The sequence below is a fragment of the Musca vetustissima genome, unplaced genomic scaffold (genome assembly GCF_032173495.1).
Source record: "Musca vetustissima isolate MV318-11 ecotype Yass unplaced genomic scaffold, APGP_CSIRO_Mvet_v1 utg6038, whole genome shotgun sequence".
Classification (NCBI taxonomy): domain Eukaryota; kingdom Metazoa; phylum Arthropoda; class Insecta; order Diptera; family Muscidae; genus Musca; species Musca vetustissima.
In genome coordinates, this window is record NW_026880962.1 from 24,929 (window position 1) to 42,392 (window position 17,464).

The window sequence follows — 17,464 nt, forward strand, 5'->3', positions numbered from 1 at the left end:
CACATGATTTTAAATAAATTATGAAGACTCATTAGTTCTATGAGTGAGAAATGAGAAAAAAACAACTATGTTCAATTGAAAAAATTACACAGGCTGATTGTGTTTACTTAGCTCCCATATACACATACACACGCACTAACACACACACTTACCTTGCGCACATAATCATTTTTACATCATTAGTCAGTGAAAGGATTCTTATTTCATTAATGACCGCATTGAATAAAAACTCATTCATTTCTCATTCCTCAATCTCTCACTCACTCTCTTTCTCTGTCTGTTCGATTTCTACTGACTCAGAGTTAATTGACTATCGAAAACGAGACAGGATTTCTGTGTTGAATTCAATTAACTGCATTTAAGGATAATTGAATGCAATGGAAAAACAAACTAAAAGTGGAAATGGGCACAATAATGTGTTTTTTGAAAACTTTTTAATTGATCAGTTTTGATTTGTCAACTGTCATCTTCTTTCCGATTGGAAGTTTTTCTACTAAAGAAATCAAAGAAAACATCCATTAGCAGTGTGCAGCAAAATTTAAAACAAAAATTCAGATTACTTATGTGTTCAGAAGTTTTTTTAAGATAGCTTTTAACTGACGTCAAATTCTTAAATTTATGCAAATTGATTTAAACCCAAATAATATTATATATTAATATATTATTATATATTAATATTGAAATTTTAGTTCCAGTTATGTTATCCAAAATCGTTGCGATGATGTGAAATTCAAATATTCATAAACATTTTAAGGGAAAAATCCGAAAAAATGTCAATGGATTTTATGCAAATTATATTTATCATTTATTAATGCACCCTTGTTGAGTCCTTTTTTGTAAATTGCAGACCAAATGTATGAACATCGCTTATTCACACCATTAGCAGGTTAAGAGTACAAGGGATAAGTGTGAGGATGACGACGTCAAGGTCGTTTTTTGTTGTATCTGACAAACTTTTTCAACGGCACACAATATTGGCTTAGAGGATGTGGTTTTTGTAATGGGAGCGTACATGGCCATACACACTGTAAAACGATGTGAAGCAGACCATGCCATCATAGCCCGTAAAATTTGTTAATACCACTCATAATCGATGGCTGTTCGAAAGTGATGTCATTTTAAAACCTGCAGATGTTTAGAATACAAACCATGCAATTATTTATAATTGAAAACGAAAAACAACAATAGCAAGGTTGACAAGAATGGTAGTATTATTAGAAGCTAATACTGAATAATAAAACAAACAATAAACCGCAAATGACTATATAATATTTATATCACCAATTTGGTTGAATTTAAAATTGGACACATATATCTCCGTAGAATAATACAAATATTTTTTTGTTTTAATACATATTTTCCATTTGAAATGCTACACTATAAGAAGTAATTTGTTTCTCCGTCTGCAACACCTCTAGATATTCTTCGAAAATATATATACAGTGGTGGCCATATCATATGCAAAATATCTTAATTTTTTTTTATTTCAATTTAAAAAATTTGTTAATTTTTTTCCAAAATATGTAACAAAATTTATTGATCCAAGATATTCGCTTGGCCAAAATAAATACAACGCTCCTAATTTAAAAGTTAACATTATTATAGGTAGCATGTCTCATCATATTTTATATTTTTGCAAAGTTTTAGTATTCTTGAGTGTTGGAAAGTCATTTTAATAATTAAAATACACAAAAATGCAATATACGTTTACAAATAACAAGGAAATTGGGAGTAGGTTTAAAAAAACGCATTATAGGCAATTATTAAAACACATTGTTATTGATTATTCGATTAGAATGGCCCTAAAAGAGATGTCTAAAGAACATAATGTCCTCAGGATTTCCATTTGTCGAATAGTAAATAAGTATATAAGTAAATGCAGGCTGTACAAAAATCATTAATAACATGTCCCAATTCGCTAAAGCCCTTCAAAGAACAAAGAGAAGATTTTTTAGATTTGGAACTTACTTGTTTAAAAACGACGACGCATCGACAGTCTGCATCAATTCGGAGCGTTATGGTCATATCATAACCGACATTGTTTTGCCTGCTATTGAAGAATATCACTTGGGGAATATTTAGTTTCAGTAAGATGCTGCCACACAACTCGAGCGAATATCACTTTATGGCAAGAGACATTTCCTGCGATATCAACTGGCCACCAAGATCATGCGATTTGACGCAATTAGACTTTTTATGGGCAACGCAAAAGACCGTGTATATACACATAAACCAGTTAAAGCACTTAAAAACCAACATTTATCAAGTTATAGCTGAGATACCTCAAAAGAGTCAATGCTTGCAAAAATTCGCGTGGATGTCATTTGGCATACCAGTTTTACAAAAAATGTTGCAGAAATTCATTAATACAATTTGTGTATCGACGTAGCCTGGTTTGGCATAACCCTCCTATAAAGATCCCGCCCAATATTCATTTACAATGACATTGTCTACATATAAAAGTGCCGACTTTTTTAAATAAAAATATAAAGACGGAGGGAATAGAAGAATAAAATTCTATGTTGATTTAGCCATGTCAGTCTGTCCGACCTTGGAAATCACCATCGAATCGAACATCCAGTTTGAATTATATCATTATTCGCTATTTTAGAGGTTTAGGACATGTGTTTTCAACTGAATTGTCTCCAATTCCTAATTTTGAATTTTATTAAGTTGAAAATCTTCCTATGAAAAATTATCAATATTGGCTTAAGTTTTAGTATAGCCCACAAAGTCACAACCATCATTAGGGGAGAGAAGGGCACTTTTGAACAGCGCTCATAAAATCTCGGTATAAATTATTTTCGACCCGCAACCAATTTTTTATAGTGCAATTTTGTTCTCTAGTAGCGTGAACAACTATGGCTAGCTTTTTCAGTTGTCAACAAAATGTAGATTATTTTTATACCCTTCACCACACTGTGGTACAGGGTATTATGTCTTTGTGCATATGTTTGTAACAGGCAAAAGGAAACGAGATAGACACATGATTCCTTTTGAGAATATGCATAGAATCACTTTCTAAGTCGATTTATGCATGTCCGTCCGTCCGTCTATCTGTCTGTCCATGTTAAATTGTAAACAAAGTACAGGTCCCATTTATGATCCGATTTGGATGAAATTTGGCATAGGTCACTTATTCGGCCCAAGGACGAACCCTATTGAAATTGGGAAAAATCTGTTCAGATGATGTCTGCCAAGTTTCGAGAAAATCGGTCCAGATTTAGATATAGCTCCCATATATAGTTTCGTTTGGTGCACCAAAGTCCCTATATATCGTTCGATTTGCACGAAATTTGGCATAACGTAGTGAATTGAGCCTAGAATGATGTCTGCCAAGTTTCGTAAAAATCGGACCTGATTTAGATATAGCACCAATATATAGATTCGTCCGATGTCATGTAAATGGTGCACCAAAGTCCCTATATATCATTTTATTTTGAATAAGTTCAAAAATTTTATCCACCGAAATATCGTTTTAAGAAATATCGTGATTCCGTCCGTAGATCTCTTTGATATGTTTTCTTAGATAATTTTTTCGGACGAGAATAAATTCAATCTTGATGCCCCAGATGGTTTTAGTTGTTATTGGAGAGATCTACGGACGGAATCACGATATTTCTTAATTTAAGCAACACCAGAAATTTTGAAAGTGCAGAATTCGGCGAAACCATAAAGAATAAATTAATTATTTTTGTTGAATAATATGTGTTTTTGATCGTTTTTTTGTGAACCATAACTTAATGGGTCCATTTTTTTTTGTCAACTATCATACCAATTGATGATACGCAGTGTATAACATTTTTCAAATATAAATTAGATTTGGAAAAATATGCAATTTTGACTTTGACCTGATATCATTTTTTCAATTTTACTGGTGTAAAGCTCAAAGTCCCCAGATTTCAAATATATATTGTTTCATCTGAAATTGACTTTTTGCCAAAATAGTTGGATTCCTTGCTTATAGTGGGGACAAGATAACAGGATGAACACATAACTATTTTTTAATCAGACCTCGTATGCTCTACATAACAAACTCGCAAAATTACTGCCCTATATCCTCGATAGTTAGGTGAATTCTGAAGTAGACTTTATCTCAACAGGTGTTGCATCACATGATCCCAATGACCAATTGACCTTCCCGGAAAGGAGTTATGGTTTTGATGCTTGTGTGGCGTTTAGAGCCGTCTTGCTGAAAGTAAACTTTGTTCAGATCAATACCATCAAACTCCGACCATTAAAAACTATTAATTACTAGCATATGCCCGCAACTTCGTTAGCGAATGTAGGAAATATTTAATAATGTATTAAAATATTATTTTATTTTTGTTACTTGAATTTTGCCTTGTAAGGGCAGTGATCATTTGAAAGTAATTTTAAGTGATTATTTATACTCTTTCGAGTCGAGAATATATTATACTCTTTCGAGTCGAGCTTGATGATATAAGTTTTGCAATGAAAAGGAAAGCCAGGAGAAGAACCTACGCACCCACCATTATGCGACGCGTTTCGCCGTTGGTTAAGCGGTTCATCAGGCATATTGGGCTATGTGGCTTTGAAAAGAACTGTTCCTAGAATGAAGACAAATGTCGTACGTTGATACCTTGTATTTATTCCGCCCTGATGCGAAATTTGCATATGCGAATTAAACTCAAATTTGTCAAAGTTCGACATTTGTCTTCATTGTAGGAACAGTCCTTTTCAAAGCAGATTTTTGTTGTAGCGATGGATAATTAATCCACACACCTACAATTGCTTCCATGGTATACACATGTTTTTGCGCAACCGTTGTGGATTAATTATCCATCGCTACAACAAAAATCTGCTTTGAAAAGGACTGTTCCTAGAATGAAGACAAATGTCGAACTTTGACAAATTTGAATTTAATTCGCATATGCAAGTTTCGCATCAGGGCGGAATAAATACAAGGTATCAACGTACGACATTTGTAAAGCCACATAACCCAATATGCCTGATGAGCCGCTTAACCAACAGCGAAACGCGTCGCATAATGGTGGGTGCGTAGGTTATTCTCCTGGCTTTCCTTTTCATTGCAAAACTTAGATCATCAAGCTCGACTCGAAAGAGTATAATATATTCTCGACTCGAAAGAGTATAAATAATCACTTAAAATTTTATTTTTAGATAAAACTGCATATGTCTGAAAAAAACAATCCACACATTAATATCGACCCTAAATTAAATTTGAGTACCATTTAGTACCAAATTTAATGGTTCGAGCTCTAAAGGTTTGCCCAAATCCAAATTTTAACAAATTTTCCATTTAGCACACATTATTTCCATAAATACCCTCCTCAACCAATGATCCCAATTTCAAATTTCTGGATTCCAACTCTATTAATTCACCCACAATTGAAATTGTACCGAATTTAGTAGTAGAATTTCTAACACTTCCTACTTAACCCAAACCTACACCCCGACAGTGATTTTAAATCCAAGTTTCAGGATTCCAACTCCATAGGTTCACCCACAATTCAAATTGTACCAAATTTAATACACAGTAGTATGAATTTCCAAAAACCTCTTATACCATAGACAGACGCCAGTCTTAATTTGCATTAAAAAGTTCTTAATTTGAATTAAAATTTACCCCTGACAGACGAGAGTTTCTGCATTTATGAACCAGTTTTTTGTTTCAAAACTATTGTTTGTCTGTGTGTAGGAAGAAAATATTGACATTTCTTTACAATATTTTTTAGGATTACATCTTTTTGATTACATCTTGATACATGGCAGGAAGGAAAACTAACAGCTATAATGAAGATAAAACAGCTCCAAATTTGAAGAAATGTTGAATTTTGCCTTTATTTTTAATTTTTATTTTCGTAAACGTAAACAAATTTGACAACAATCAATTTATTTTCTACAGCATTGCCATACTGAAATTGCTTAATTCAGTATAAATTCAGTTTGATTTTGTGCATTAACAACAAATAAAAATGAGGATAATGTACAAGTTAATTTGAATTAAGGCTGTTAATGCAAATTAAGGCTGTCGTCTGTCTAGGCTATTACATACCCCAAACCTACACCACCACAGTGATCCAAAAAATAAGTTTCAGGATTCCAATTCTATCGGTCCACCCACAATTCAAATTATACCAAATTTTATACACAGCAGTGCCAAAATTCACTCACCCACTATTGATTCGCCTATAATTCAAATTCTACCATATTTAGTACATAGTTGAACCAATTTCCAAAACTTCCTACATACCCCAATCCTACACCCCCACAGTGATCCTAAATCGAAGTTTCAGGATTCCAACTTTATCGGTTGACCCACAATCCAAATTGTACCAAATTTAGTACACAGTAGTACGAATTTCCAAAAATTCATACTTAACCCAAACCAACTCCCCACAGTGATCCTAAATCTAAGTTTCAGGATTCAAACTTTACCGGTTCAACTACAATTCAAATTGTACCAAATTTGGTACACATTAGTTCCAATTTCCAAAACTTCCTACATACCCCAACCCTACACACCCACAGTGATCCCAAATCCAAGTTTCAGGTTTCAAGCTCTATCCGTTCACACACAATGCAAATTGTACCAAATTTAGTACACATTGGTACAAAGTTCTAAAACTTCCTACATATCTCAATCTTACACCCCTACAGTGATCCCACTCTATTGGATCACCCATATTCAAACTGTACCGATTATAGTACGATTTGGTACTTTTCGTACACATAAGCAACAAATTTCCAAAACTACGTTTATGTCCCAATCCTACACTCCGACGGTTCCAGGATTCCAGCTCGATTTGTACCTCTAAATCAAATTTGTAACAAATATAGTACCATATAGTACTTTTCGTACACATGAGTACACGCTTTCCAAACTCTCCTCATATCGACCCTAATTCTCAACCTTATTTTGCATTCCAAATTTCAAGTTTTTAGCTCAATCCATTCACATGCTACGAAATTGTACCAATTTTAGTACATTTCAGTACTTTTCCGATACTTATAGTTCAAATTTTCAAAAAGTCCTTTGCTAAATCTATTCTACACTCCATCAGTGACTCTCAGTCCAAATTTCAGATTTCTAGCTCTACTGGTTCGCCAAATACAAATGATACCATATTTAGTACTTTTCGTACTGTTCTAGTACGAATTTCGAAAAACCCAGCCTTATCTGTCACCTTTGGACCAAGAGTGACACTCACCCAAAATTTCAAGATTCTAGCTTCAGCCGTTTCGTCTGTGCGTTGATGAATCGTTAAATCAGTCAGTCAATCACTTTACTCTTTTATTAGCATAAATTAAATTTGTACCAAATATAGTATCATATAGTACCTTTCGTACACATGAGTAAGCGCATTCAAAAACCATCTCCTTAAATGGACCCTACATCTCAACCTTAATTCACACTCCAATAGCTACCCGTTCCCATGCTACAGAATTGTACCAAATTTAGTACATTTTCGTACTTTTCGGTTATTTATAGTTCGAATTTCCAAAAACCCTTTGGTAAATCTATCCTACACTCCATCAACGACCACCAAACCAAGTTTCAGAGTTCTAGCTCCACCGGTTCGCCAAATACAAATGGTATCACACATTTAGTACTTTTCGTACCGTTCTAGTACGAATTTCCAAAAACCCAGCCTTATCTGTCACCTTTGGACCAAGGGTGACCCTCACCCAAAATTTAAAGATTCTAGCTTCAGCCGTTTCGTCTGGGCATTGATGAATCGTTTTATTAGTATAGATAGATTCCTCCATTGTGCAATGTATTTACCGTACATATGATAAATCGTACCAAACCGAAGAGGCTTCACAACAATAAATTGACGCAGCCGTCGATGTAGAAATGGGTATGGGAAATAAAATGATTTCAAAAACATACGAAGAATGGACAACTCCAACTTGCCTTAGCGGCTCATAATGTTTTTTCTATAAATGTTTGTAAAACTGTAACTTCATACAGATTAGTGGTGATCAGCATAAATTTTGAATAGGGGAGGGTCGCCTTTGGGCACTTTTTCATGTCAAGACTGTAATGATACCACTTCAGATTGATCATAAAGATAACAATTGATTTTGTTCATTGGGGTTGAGAATAGACGGGAGCCATTAATGGGGCTAGCTAGCAGCCTGGTTGGGGAGGTTCTTTCTTTTCAACTTCCTACAAAATTGTGGTCCATACCAGAACATTTATTATAGACTTCCTAAGTTTCTAAAAAAGAATACTATGGATTGACCACAACATCAAAAGCTGACAACAAATGGCTGGCTGACAAAATGGCAAGCTGGTGTCCTGTGCTCAATACCCTCCCGACCTATGATAATAGCTTTGCAAATTTTTTGTAGCTAAAATCCCTATATGAGCAGTTAAGTCACTTTGCGATTACACCTTGTAAGAAAACTCTCAGAGTTTTTAGGTAACTCAAAAAAAGAAAAAAAAAACAAAAAATATATGGGAAATTACAAAATTCTTTTAAAATTCCATTAAAAAAAATTTGAAAAATTTTTTTGCGAGCATATTTATGATTTCGAAATCTGTTCGCGTTCACAAATTCGGATGCTGCGCACAAAAGTTATAGCGGTTTTAAATCTTGTATTTCAAATATATATTAAATGGAATGAATTTCTTCACAAATGGATAAACACATTTGTTTTCTTTGCATACTTGTCAAATCACATTGAAATACTGTACAATATTCGCGAAAAAACAAGAAGAAGCATAAGGATATCTGAAAATAAAATAAATTAATTTTTTAATTAAGACAGAACTTTTTTTGAATTTTCATTTTTTTTAGTGTGGTTACGGGAATTCGGTTTTGCCTTAATCTTCTAAAATATATGACGCTTTCTTCTGCAAATTCTATTGCGTGATTGTTAAATATCGGTAGATTCATCTGATAAGAGTTTCGACGTTAAAAATGATTAAATATATTGCACTTACAATACATAAAAATGATCAATATTGAAAAGCATGCAATTCGCGTATGTAGGTCTGGTACTGACAGAATGGAGGTTAGGTCGGGGCTCCGATAGAGCCTCCAACACTGTATAACGCACTGGTTTATGGCCTGTAAAGGAGAACAAAGCTTTCTAAGCACTAGCACTTTCTAAAATGTAGTACATCAAATTTTTCCTTTACAATATTTATCAGGGCTTTGTTCTTGATTACGGGTAGAATTTCTAACCTTTTATGGTTGGGTATTTTTTGGAAAAATCGAGGGAACCGCGTGGCGGCTCTGAGGTATATTTTCTGTCAATTAAATATTACACTCTAATTTTGCACTTTGCACATAATAGGAAATATTTGCCTGTCGATTTTTTTTGTTAAGTTAGAATTTATATTTAAAGTATTATACTTAAAGAATTTTAAGTAATAACTTTGCACGTGGGTTTGAAAGGATTTTAGTTCTATTAGAAATTTTTACTTCTCACTAAAGAATTTCGAGGTCTTTGTTGATTGGTGGATTGATAGAAAAGATTGATAATCACGATTAACTAGAGTAAGTAAACCTCTTACAGCTGTAAGGCAATCAGAGCAGAGCAGTGTTTAATTATCGCTATCTGTTTGATGGACGGATGTTAAGATATGATGTTAAGTACTGTACACTATTGTTACGTTAAAATTTGAAAATGTATTTAAAATTATATTACAAGCCCATTATTTTTTTATTTAATAACTCTGTGCTACAAAACAACAAAAAAAATATTCAGGGGTTATAATGTACCAACTCTGTTTAGTTGGAGTCCCTGGGCCACGAAAATACCTTTGGTTTTTCTGGGTCAATTCTAAAATTAATTTTATAACGGTAAATTAAATCACTGTAACTCAGCCAATTCTCAACCGATTTGCCAAATATATATCTTGTTTGAAAGGAAAAATTCTATTCTTCGAAAGAAAAAATAAATCCGTTAGAAATAAAAGAAGTTATTCGAGTTTCAAACTGAAAATTTATGAAACCACATTTACCGTTATAAAATAATTTTCAAAGTGGCCCAGAAAAACCAAAGGTATTCCAGGGACTCCAACTAAACAGAATTGGTACATTAGAACCCGTGAATAATTTTCGTGACGCACATTGTAATTATTGCCCTTTGCATTTGCATTGCATTTTAACTAATAAGTAATGATGTAACCTTTAACTTAACATTTAATTTCAATCTAAACACGACTTTCTTAAAGTTTGTTTTCAATATTTCGATTTCATTCAAAACCTTCGTCAGAGGCACAGTTGAACATGTTCAAAGCTAACACCTTAGTTCATATATATTAATTATGTTGGAAATGATTGTTGGAATGCAAACAGCAAATAATAAGATTGCCATATAAAAAATAATTTTGGGTCGGAAAAAAATTAAACCGATATTTTAGTTGGGTTGGTTATATTCATATAATGTAGCATCCTACCAACTTTCCACATTTGTTTTTTCCTTAAGGTAAAGGGTATAAAAAGTTCGTCGCAAGCTAATTTAAAGTCTTTATTATTTGACAATATTTCTCCAATTACATACTCGAAACCATAGAAAGTATTTACAAATATCTCGAAAACTCAAAAATGGCATATGAAACAATTGAGCACGCATAGAAATATATCCTTGGAATCCATGTAAAACATTGTTAACATAAATGACAAATATTAATAACATATTTCTTCAATTATTTATGGTGGGTCTCACATCAAATCCAGCACTTTTGAACGTATAAAACTTTTAATTTATTTGAAGAGTTTTTTAACAACCCCTGACTTAAATAAGGTACATATTTATAAAAAGTTTTTGTGTGTATGTGAGTTTCACAAAGAGTTCACAGTTCGATACCAATACACGCACATATCTAACTGACGGTTAATATCTAGTTATAATTGTGGGAATTTTGGAAATTTAAAACAGACGTTTAGAATATTTAAAAACGTATATTTTCTTAATTATCATTTACGAAGGAAAGTGAGCTGAGGCCGTAGAAAAGAGTGTTGCCTCCCTTTCCCATGACCTCCTTTCACCGCCGAGACTAGTGCCACTTCGTGCATTACTGTCTGACCGAAATATTTTCAATATCAATGTTAATGTCCATGGAAACATCCAACCTATAGCCACATCAGTAGCAGTAGATGTTTACCCTAGACCCCCTTCTCAAGAGCGCGACTTGGTATTTAATGGACATTGATTTTTAATAAATGAAAAAAATGAAACTGAATTAAAAATGAACTTCAGTTGTTTCTTTTCTTACTTCATGTGTGTGTTTGTGTGTGTGTTTCTTTTTTCAGTACATCTGTCCGCTGGTGACCGACGCGGGCGTAGGCAAGCGTGAGAATTTCAAATTGAAATCCTTTGGGCCACGTTGGTTCCAAATACAAGAATTACTATAGATTCATTGTGTTACAGTACCTCAACAAGTTTAGAACGGTCTCGATAAAAAACGGAACGAATATTCAAATCTAATCGTTATAAATATTTTTCAACAAAAGTGATAAAAAATTATTGAAATCAAATAATTCCCATTATGTTGTGCTCTAATCGTATATATTCAAAATGTTTCAAATAAATACTTAGTTGTGCAAATATTTTTAAAAAACTTTATTGATAACATATAATTAAACTTAAACTTGAAAAAATAATTTGTGTTACAAAAAAATAAAGGTATAAAAATTAAAAAGTGAATAATAAATAGAAATAAAAATTGAGAAAAAATGTTCTTTAAACTATTATAATTCTGTAAACAAATATAGTATCCAATGCAGAATTTAGTTGTGCAATATATATTTAAAAATAAACTAATTTTGGATGTGAATGCCGAAAATATAATACATAAATAGAGAAATTAAAAAAAAACAATAAAAATGATTTAAAAACTCTAGAATTTTCTATTTACAACATTAATATACTTTTGTGTCTGACGAACTTAAACGTTATTCTATAAAAAAAATTCATAATTTTGTAATAAAAAGGAAAAGCGGTGATACGATTGACCAAGTCGAATGGTTTACGTTATGCACCAAGATCAAGTGTTAAGGTTATATGGAAAATTAAATTGCAATTACTTAATCGAATTATGTTGTTATTAAAGACTTTATAATCTGACAAAATATTGATCTTCAAGGCTAAAAATTGTGTCTTTATGTTTTCTTTCGATTTGTGTCTGAACCACACATTTAACAGTCTTCAGAGTGAAAGTAAAAATAGAAGTTTACTAAATAAGGATTATTTCTCTTATATATGATATTTTGAAATTTGATCTGCATCTCATAGAACCGAAAGAGAGTTGTATCCGATTTATCCCAAAAATAGTGTGAGCCTCTAATTGCATGTTTATTGATGGACCGTATTGAAAAATTTATAAATAAATGTATTTTTTAGGTGTAAACCTCCAAAATATTTGTGCACGTAAACCAGAATTAAATATGGAACAGATTCAATGTTTAAATTTTTTTACCAATGTACTAAAAATAAAACAATAAAGTGGACTTTTTAAATTGAAAAAATGAAAACTAGCGTTAAACACTGCGTGAAATTCTTTTTCGATTTTCCCTTTCCGACAGACTTCGATACAGCTCAATTAATGAAGATAGAGCTTTGAAACTACACATATTCATACATCGATAATACTCCTAGGAAGTTGGATATTGAAAATGGATATATCGGTCCATGTTTCAGTTAAGTTCCAAAAAGTTCGAAATTTTTAAATGTGGGTCCATTTTTCAATTGAGGTGGCTTGCAATTTAATGGAGAGGGTAAAACACATCTTCACAGAAAATGTTAAATATGGGTTTATGTTTTCATATACTAGTATCATAGTATATTTTAGGTATTTTGAAGGTTTTAGCCATGTTTTTCATACATAGAATAAGAACTTCTTCACAGAGCCCAATGTTGCTATAAATATGAATTTTGGGGTTTCAGAGAATAAATACTTATTGTTAGAAAATATTAATTTAGGACACCGACCTAATTTAGGCGTTTTATTGGAGGGTATAAAAAGTTTGTCGCGGCCGAACTTATCGATGAGTTTGCTTGCTTAAGATGTATCTCAAAGTTAAAATTCAGGTTCAGATTATTAAAATTTCAAACATTGGTTCTAGTACATATTAAACCAAAAGTAAGTCGGAACCGTTTAAATTACCTAAAACAATATTCTTTTAATAGGTATTTTATCCTCTGAAACCCGAAATGACTACAATGCGATACCTAAAATAGTGAAGAAGTGCTTGTTATATATATATCAAGTGAAAACGTCGTTGGGTTTGACCGGGCCAAACTGTTTATATCATGGTTTGTGCCATAGTAAATTTTTGGTAGGTAGAAAGTACAGCCACTTCGCGTAAAAACGGGCCTATAATCCTCAAAATACAAAATAAATACCGGTACCGTAATATTATAAAAAGTAAACGATTATCGATAAATTTTTGTAGGGAGATTTGCTATCTTTTTTGAATTCAAAATACAAAATTGCAAATTCTGATTTCGGGCCCAAAATTTGGATGAATAAAACATGGATGAATAATGATAACTCTTGGAAGACTTGCCAAATAATGAACACGCATTATACAGCCAATTCTGTATTGAAAATTTGGCGGTACCAAAACGTGGACCAATATATCATTTTTTCAATACCAAACATCCTATGAGTAGTAATAATGTATGTGCAAAGTTCAAGGTTCTATCATCAATATTGCGAGCTCTATTAAATGTTGATCAATAATGTATATATACTTTATGGGGTATCCGGATAATATTTCTAGGTTTTGCCAACGAAATGACAAATGTTATATACACTTCACCTTATGGTGGAGGATATAAACACTGCGAAGAAGAACGCGAAGTGTTAGCAACTTTGGATGGAAAAGGCGTGTGTAATATTAAAAATATTGAAAATTATGATGATAATTTTAACATTCGAAAATGAAAAAATCTACGATTACTCAGATTACTCAGACAATCTGTAACCCTTCTTAAGATATAAACACAATAAAATTCTGGGGTATAATTACTTTCGATGTCATAACTTTTTAACTTTAACAGTTTTTGAGTCAAGAAACGAAACATTTTTCATTTCCTACGTGTAGATTATTTAAGTGCAACGCGGAGTGCGTTTATCCCTTACCGTACCACGCCCATTTTTGTATGTATGATGTAGATTTAAACCAACATTATTAAGATAAATTTTGAAGAGGTAAGGTATCGGTAACCGTTTTTAAGATATATGTTACGAAATTTTGAGGTATATATACTATTGATGCTATAACTCTGCATCCACACGGAATTATTGAATTGTATCTAGTCTATGTTACTGTAAAACTCATTAATATATGTTCGGCGGTTTTTGCGTCTATCGGTAATAACATAACATAATATGTCTTCCCGGACATAACATATTATGTCTTCCCGGAAAGTAACAGAACATCATAACAAATCACCTTCTTCAAAAAGAAAAACGGCGTTCGGATCATAATTGTAGTCAAGAGAGCTTAGAAAAACTGTCGTAAATAATGTTGTTGGTCTATTTTATCGCTAACATTAACCGATAATTACCAAAAACTGTAGATTTCGCATTAAGATAGTCAGAATTTCACGTTAAAGAAAGAATTGTGTCTGGAATAATTTTTACATCATAGAATAGTAAACAATGTTATCGTTGTTGCCAATTGTATACAGTAAATTTATTTCATACAATTTCTAATTCATACAACGTTTATCGATTTAACTAAATAAGTTCAAGAGTCGGTTTAATTATTTGGCTTTATAGTTAAAAAAATCATTGGACCTGACAGCTCCTCCAAGAAAATATGCTATTAACGTCTTCGGCATGATTAGATCCATCTATGGCAAATAATTCAGGTGAATCAGATAACGTATAGTTTATACTGAATCTATTCAAATACACAGATATCGGTATAAAATCGGGTTAAAACTTTAATAGGCCATTAAAACCCCTATATTGTGATATTTAGTAATATAATACCACCACAAGCATCGAATTTGAATTTCTGATTTCTTTTTATATTCACTTTACAAAAAAATATTTTATATAGCAGAATGATATATCAAATTTAAAAATGGGAAAACAATTAAAGAACCACCATGAGGGGCATTTATATGGGTGTCATGGTAAATTTCTGTCAGGAAAAACTATTGTAAGCTATGAAATCTAAGGGTGGAAAATTGAACTATTACCTTGAACATACCGAAATTCTTAAAATACCAAAAAAATATTACATATTGATAATTATACCATTCATCACATTGTGGAACATGCTAATATGGTAAATTTTGCAAATCAATGTACATAAGTTTGTCCCATTGTACAAACTTGCGATTTACCATTTACCATTGTTTACAGAATGGCATATGTTTGAATTAATTTTACTCGGTTCATATTTATTTAATTTCATCCAATTTCATGTCAATGTTCCTTCAAAAATTAGACGTCTGTTAGGATACATCTGTTGAAAATATCCTAAGTGATGAAGGGTATCATATAGTCGTCCTTGTCCGATTTTACTACTTTCCTTACTCGTTTTTGGTATTAATTTTTTCCCCTTTCGATAGTTTAGTACCAATGGAAAAATATGTATTGTAGGTTTCGTGGGAAGTCCACTAGTCCCTAGATTTAAGACTTTGGTGTTTTTATTAAATTACACTGTGCGACAAATTTGATTCTTTTTTTTTTTTTTTTTGATAATTACCGGGAAATTCCAACAGGTTATGAAAGAGGGGCTAAAAAAAGAAGACACGTGTATCGGTGTTTTTAAAGTTTACGTCGGGAGGTAACCTAAAAAAGGGGGGACAATATTCACCCTTTTCTAGAATTTTTATAATTTTCGAATTATGCTTTCATGAAATCCTTGCGTTTTAGGTATATAGTGTCTTCGGCAATATTACTGATAAAATATCGGGGAATATTTTGCTATACAACTTTAACCCTCAACCGACTCATTAATGGGGTCTTTTCGGTCTCCTTTTCCAGGAGTGATTGAAAACTCATTCAAAACGGGGTTAAAGCTGCTCAGAATATTCTACAGAAATGTTCGCCATAAAGTTTTACTATAAGTCTCAGAATAGTCTAAAACTCAAAAATCAGCCTAAATGTCAAAAATCTTAAAAAAAAAACAAAAACTCATTTTAGGGTTAATATCGTGCTTATTACTAGTTTTTACCCATTTTCCCCACAAGATGTCGTTTTAGAACGATAGTATAAGGGACAAAAATATTCTCCATCAATTTTAAGCATAAGTCACTGAACAAGAAAAATCTGTATATATATTGTAAATACCGAATATATAGTCATACATTTTGAACCAAAAATTCAAAATGTTCTTGTATTTTTTTACGAAGACATTTCCCAGTATTTTTTTCGACTAAGTGCATTAAAGTAACATAAAACTTAATTTTAGGTATATAATGTCAAAGAATAAAATATTCTGCGTCAAAATCCACTTCAAGTCTCAGAATAAACTATATATTTATATTCAACAGTTTTTAATTATAAAATTAACTAAAGTCTGCAAAAAAATTGTTGTTATTATATATAATTATATATAATTTGAGTTTTAATCTATTCTGAGACTTATAGTAAAACTTTATAGCAAACATTTCTGTAGAATATTCTGAGCAGCTTTAACCCCGTTTTGAATGAGTTTTCAATCACTCCTGGAAAAGGAGACCGAAAAGACCCCATTAATGAGTCGGTTGAGGGTTAAAGTTGTATAGCAAAATATTCCCCGATATTTTATCAGTAATATTGCCGAAGACACTATATACCTAAAATGCAAGGATTTCATGAAATCATAATTCGAAAATTATAAAAATTCTAGAAAAGGGTGAATATTGTGCCCCCTTTTTAGGTTACCTCCCGACGTAAACTTTCCAAACGCCGATACACGTGTCTTCTTCTTTTAGCCCCTCTTTCATAATCTGTTGGAATTTCCCGGTAATTATTTTTTGTGTTGCACAGTGTTATATTAAATAATATTTTATTTTTAGAAATATAACGTTACAGACGTTTCCGTCCAGTAACGTTTTTATTCCCTTTTAATAAAATATTATTTGATAGAGGAGTCCAATCCAGACAGCAGGAGTCCAATTCCGTCCTCTCTATGGGCTAATTAAATAAAACTCCGGTGTTGACAATTTTTCGTCTTTGCGTCTTATTATATAGAATGTAAAATAGAGATGACCGAGATAAAGAATACAGAATAGAGAGTGATTGAGTTAAAACAAAACAATCACAAAAACAATATCACTCACAAGTGGAATGGAAACAATCACTCAAACGTTACAAAAGAGAGTAGATATATTACAATATATCATTACAATGAAATGTTATGCGAGAGCACAAGAGATAATTATCACTCAATACAAAATGTGATCAGTCTCAACAAAATAAATTATAAATACTCATTGCAAAATAATACTCATTATAAAATAATGTTGTATGAGAAATTCCATCCAAAATAAGTCTGAGTTGAATGATGTA